The sequence below is a fragment of the Aptenodytes forsteri genome, unplaced genomic scaffold (genome assembly GCF_000699145.1).
Source record: "Aptenodytes forsteri isolate BGI_AS27 unplaced genomic scaffold, ASM69914v1 Scaffold6, whole genome shotgun sequence".
NCBI lineage: Eukaryota > Metazoa > Chordata > Aves > Sphenisciformes > Spheniscidae > Aptenodytes > Aptenodytes forsteri.
The window spans coordinates 4,964,555-4,970,501 of record NW_008795709.1 but is presented as its reverse complement, the minus strand read 5'-3'; positions in this window follow the sequence as shown (position 1 = coordinate 4,970,501).

Below are 5,947 nucleotides of genomic sequence, written 5' to 3'. Positions count from 1 at the left end.
CAGTTTCTTTGGGTTTGCCCCTCATTTAGAGGTTATTGGCACCACCAGTCAGCTGGAAGAAGGTTTATGAATATTCACTATTTGTTATCATGCAAAGTTGGCCAAGTTGCTTCAAAACACTTTTAGTGTCTGTTCAGACTAACTCCACTCGCCTTAAACTTAGGTAATAACAGGCTGACAGGCTACAGATAGGATGGTGGAAGACAATCTCTTAAAATGTCACAGCTGTTTTTAGCACCTGCTTCATCAAATTTGTTCCTCTTCTACAATACATAGTAATATTCAAGGCAGAAATTCCTAAGCAGAGCATAAATTAATATTTCTATTTATATCACTCTCTGCAGCATTCTATAAACTACAGCCTTCTCAGCTTTTACTCAGCCTACTTTCACACTAGTCCTCCTTACACAAATGTATCCTTATTTCTATATTATGTATTGCTCAAACATTTAATTCCTTCCTCAAAATACCCAATAAAACGTAATTATCACCCTCTATTTCATTTTTACTATCTACAATTGCTTTTTCCTTAATTTCGGATTTACTTGCTCAATGTATTTTCAGTCCTGGGGAGATGCTACAATTATCATAACAGGTTATTAAAAATAATAATGTCACTGGAAATAGTGACATTTTGAATAAAATAATGTTATTCATACTCCTATGTGTATGATGCTTAAACCTCAGCTTTGAAATCATGTTATATTCATATTGTATGTCATTCAGATCAGGTGGACTTAATGTAACACTTCACCTATTTGTGAGGTTTAAGAATGGATTTTATGATTATTTAAAGCTTTTTCAGGCACACAGAAATAAATAGGTAAGTCAGTTATGATATTCTGAATGATGATAAAAAGCTAGTCATACCTATGCCCATCAGCCCAAAGACCTGACCACAGTCAAGCATCATGTAAAGTCTGTACATTTTCTCATCTACATTTGTGAAGTAGACTGACCAAAGTAGGAATAAGCTGGTAAGGAGAGAATATATTTACAATTTTTTGCCAATTTAATAGGTATTAAACTTCTGGAATATGTCTTGATTTCATTCTAAATAATTTAAACATGGTTACAGCTTGAAATAAGACTCTCAGAGAAAACTAGTAATTCACAGTTTGGGAGGCCAGTCACTGATGAGAATGGCTTACAGAGATTTTCAGTTATCTAAAGCAGATTAAGTTAAATGAAATAAAGAAAACTGATTCTTTTGCTATCAGTCTGAATATTGCCCACATTACTGTTAACTTCTGTGCTACGATTCTCTGTCGGGTATTCTGTGTGGCAGTTTTAATGTCACTATTGAAGTCTTCACTTATTTGTGGAAAGCAGATAAACCTGTCAAAAAAATGACCTGTAGGTAATAACATATGTGACGGGTGATATTGTTTTGTGTCTTGCGAAGAGACAAGAAGAGGTCCAGAAGCTACAGTATGTGGCATCTTGCATGTGACATCTTGCCAAAAAATTAGAACAGAACTGAGAGTTTTTTCATTGTTGATCTTTTTTTCCATTTTAAAACATCAAGCAAAAACCAGAGATTGGTGACATTTTTGTAGGGAAGGGAAAGGAAGGAGAAACAGAAAGGGAAGGGGGTAACATCAGGGATTCAGATAACAGTTTCATGATGGCAACTACTGTACCAAAGAAAAGGTCGATTAACAAAAACCTGGAGATTAGGATGGAATGACAGTGGTGTCACTCTCTTCCCTCCCTTCCTCCAAGGATGTATAAATGCAGTCAGTTGCCATGGGTAGATAAGTTTTTCCTCAGGAAAGATGAAGATGGCCAGGAGAGATATAGAACATTTTATTATTCGTCCCCTATGAAAATACAGAGAACCAGAAAGTATTTGTCAGTCTTTGCCCCTGTGATGGTATTTGGGCCACTTAATTTGCTCTCTGCTGGATATGTTAACGGAAGTCCTGCTATGTCCTATTTCTGCGAGCTATAAACTTCGACAATTTTCTGAAAGCTTGTATAGTAAAGGGTAGGTTTTAGATTAACTCAGCTAAAAGGTTTATCTTGTCCTGGAAGGTTCCAGAGTTTCATCCAAGCAGGTAATCTTTTTTATCAAGACAGGAATAACCTTCAGATAAAAATATGTTTTGGTTCTTTTGAAGAGTTTTCTTGAAAGAATCATGTCATCCTTCACCCTTACTGCAGGCTTTCTGTTGGGTGTTAGATTTATTTATGGTGATGACACTTTAAACACCTTTTTCTGCTTTTAAGAATTTTAAATGTCGATGAGAAGCTAAATCTATATAATAGCAGATGAAAAATGTATTTTAGCATGTGTACTATGAACACAACTTAATGAAAAGGTCTTTGATGCTGATAAATGCAAATACAGCAGACATGTCCTGATAGTCCATTCATTTGAATAGAAAATTTATAACAGCAGCTGCAGGGACACACCTCACTCTTTAGAAGTGTTGTAACCATAGTGAAGGGTACAGCAGTGCCTTAATCAGCATTTGTAAGTGCTTTCTGCAGTGGCATAGCTACTGCTAGTAGAGCAGCCAGTAGTCAGCAGAGCAGAACATTTCTGCACATAGCTTAAAACATGGGAATCCTAGATTTTAAATATATTTAAAAGTGACTCTTTCATTTGTAATCATTGTGAAAAATGACGCTAGCATTTTAGGTATGTGTGCATGATTCCATTCCTGATCTCCTTGCCTCTGATGCTGGCTTTGTAATGATCACTGTTCTGACAACTCTGAATCAAGGTTGTTGATATGGGCCTAGCTCATGAATAAAGGGGATTTTAGTCTAGCTAGTTTTACGTTTTCAAAGAAATTGAAATATAATACTAAATACTAAAAGCAAATACTAAAGCATTAAATATCACTTTCCTCACCCTTTCAGTAAAAAAAAAACAACCTAAATTATGATAGTTAAACTGGGAAAAAAAGTGGTGCGGAGAACAAATATGTTAGGATGCAGAAGTTTCAGTTGGATGCTGGCAAGAAGTTTGACACAGGTCAGAGGTACAGCAGCAGCAGTCTGCTGATTACAACGTTTTCATTTCTGACCTTACACAATCCCTTTTTCTAAGCTCTTGTTTCACTGAAGTGCATCTGACCTATCTCTTCCCCTAAGTGCAGAGAATAATTCTCTATAGAAAGTCACTAGCTATACTAGTACATGGAACAGAATGTAAATGATAAAATACAGTGTTCCCAGTGGGTCTGTGGGGGAAAAAAAACCCAAACAACCTGATACTTTTACAGTCCTAGAAATCAGTAACAACAGTATTGGTTACCAAAACTAAAGTAAAGATTGTGTAAAAAATTGTAGGTTTACTGAAATTATATGTGATTTTATACGCAAAGGCTCACTCTGCACTGCCACTGAAGATGTAAAAAAAGAAGTGAAGGCACAGTTATAAAAATAAGCTCCCATTCTGAAATCATATCCGAGCTGTTCAATTTGTCATTAGCTACCAAAACAGGTTCACTGTTGCCAGCCTATGCTTAGGCTTATGTATAACATCAAAGAGTTGGGAATTGATGCTCAGGGAAAAAGACTCTGGAAGTGGACTTGAATTCTCATTCAGCCTCTCGCCTTGTCGTTGATTGCTTCATGGGATGGATAGCTGAAGGCAAAAGTGTGTTTGTTTTCCATTCAGCTCTGAGAACAAGCTCTGGCCACACTTGTCCAAGTTTCCTCAGCCAGGGATGACTTACAAGGGCTCAGAACTAAAATTAACTGTCTTCAAACTGTGTTAAGTCTTCTCCGGCCAGATTAGGAATCCAAGTGAAAGGATATTCTGTCAGAAATTTTCTGTTGTCATTTCCAGAGAAATAACCTTCTCTTCCTCAGATTCTGAAAGTTTTGAAGAATGAAAATGCAATTTAAAGGTGGCTTTAATGTCAGCAGTGCTGACTGCCATGCTATGGCATACTGAAATTCTTTCCAGGTTTCAGATCTCTATAAAGACAGTAGCAATGACTGAAAATGTTTTGTTTTGGGGTTTTTTCATAGCTATTTCACTTGGGAGGACTAATGATGCTGTGGACACCTGCTGTGACCAAAAAACTTTCATTGAAATAGGGAATATTCTTGAAGTGTCAAAAGATGGATTGTGATGTGGGTGGGAAAATCTTCACCAATATATTAGCAAAATATTCCTATGCTTCTCATGGCATGCATATCCTTGAGATACTCATAATCAGTCATGTGACAAAGCCATTGTCAGTCATCTCTAGGTGGTTAATTGGTATGGATATAATTCAGAGTGGAATGATAGGGATTTAAGTATGAGTACCTGACGTATGTTTATCTATTTTAAGGGAGAGCTGTAGCTTACCGAGAAATTATTTATTGGTACCATATGGCAATCCCCCAAATGACAGCCTAATTAAGCTTAATTTATCTCATAAAACCCCCAATTTTTTGTCATCAAAGGACTTAAGAACTGAAAATGTTGCTTAACATAGCTTGTGGGTTTTTTAGAATGGTTCCATTTTTTTCCTTTTATGAGTTCTCAAGATGTTTAGAGCATCATTTAAGCTGCATGGTGCTACCATAAGGAAATAAAGTTGAGGAATGCCTTTTCCCAGGTATTCCCAAGTGTTCATTTTAATGCTGTTGTTTTAATAACCTCTTGCAGCTTGCTTTGAAGGCTTTCTTCCTCAGAAATCTCTCAATCTCCAGAGGTCTATTAAAGATATATAGTAGATGTCTAGAAATCTGTTAGAGATCCAGAAGTCAGACAGAATGTATGTGCAATAAACTTTGCTGTTCAGTAAAACAGTCTAGTAAGAAGACCCTCAGTGTATCCACATAAAGCAAATTAAGAATAAAGTTCCTTTAAAAGTATGCTATCTCTACAATATCACTACAATGTAAGAGAAAATATATTTGATGTTATGACTAAAAACAAGTGCAGAAATTTTGAGGAAGAATTGCTTCTGAAATATTTAGGTATGTCCTCTAAAAATATACTAGAAAATCAGAAGGGATGTAAAAAAGTACATAAAGGGCTATGTTAAGTTATTACTGGATTGCGTGTTGTATCTGTGTGCTGGAATTGAGTGTGTGAAAATTGCTTTTCCATTGTGCTTGATGGTTAATCAAGGTAAGAGGACCTGGGAAATTTGATGCAGAATAATTGCTTATTTTTCGTGTGTAATGCAATTACTTTTTCTTCTACAAACTACTACTTAATATGACGTACTCTACTGAATTTGTGTTGATCATTATGACAGATAGTGTTTTAATTGCCAACTGCAGGATGTATGAGCTCACAAAATTACATGAAACACCAAGTTTCTTTTTCTGACTGCCTTAATGGAGAAAAAAAATGACAATCTGAAAACAGGACCTGAACAACCACCTAAAAATACTAAAAATAATATCTTTTTAGTAATTATCTATAATCTATTTTCACTGTCATATTTTTATATCAGTGCAATTATTAGGAAGGTTAAAATTGCCATTATTGATTCCACTAACTAATAAATAATATTCTAAGCAACGAAGGAAAGAGGAAACCTAGAAGTCAGTTCCTAAAGGGAGTATATGTGAAAACAGTTTATGTGAAGATTAGGAGCACTTAATATAATAAAAAATACAGTAGGATAGTGTAATAACTTTAAAAGATTCAAATATATATTTAGGTACACTTTTCTAATGAATATCAAGACCTTATAAAGTCAGTGTTTATGGCAAGTGCTTAACATTAAAAATCTGAAATGAAGAAACAAAAATGCAAATTTCATTTTGAATCTGTTTTCTTCCTTAACTGGAGCAAGCTACAGGGGTATATTTCCCTCTACCTGACATGACACATATATGCCTTATTAGGGAGTTTGTCCATCATATAACTCAAGGACAGTGCATAGCAACATCTGTTGTGGTTTAACCCTGCAGAAAGCTAAACACCAGACAGCCATTTGCTTACTCCCCCCCAGTGGGATTGTGGAGAGAACTGGGGGGG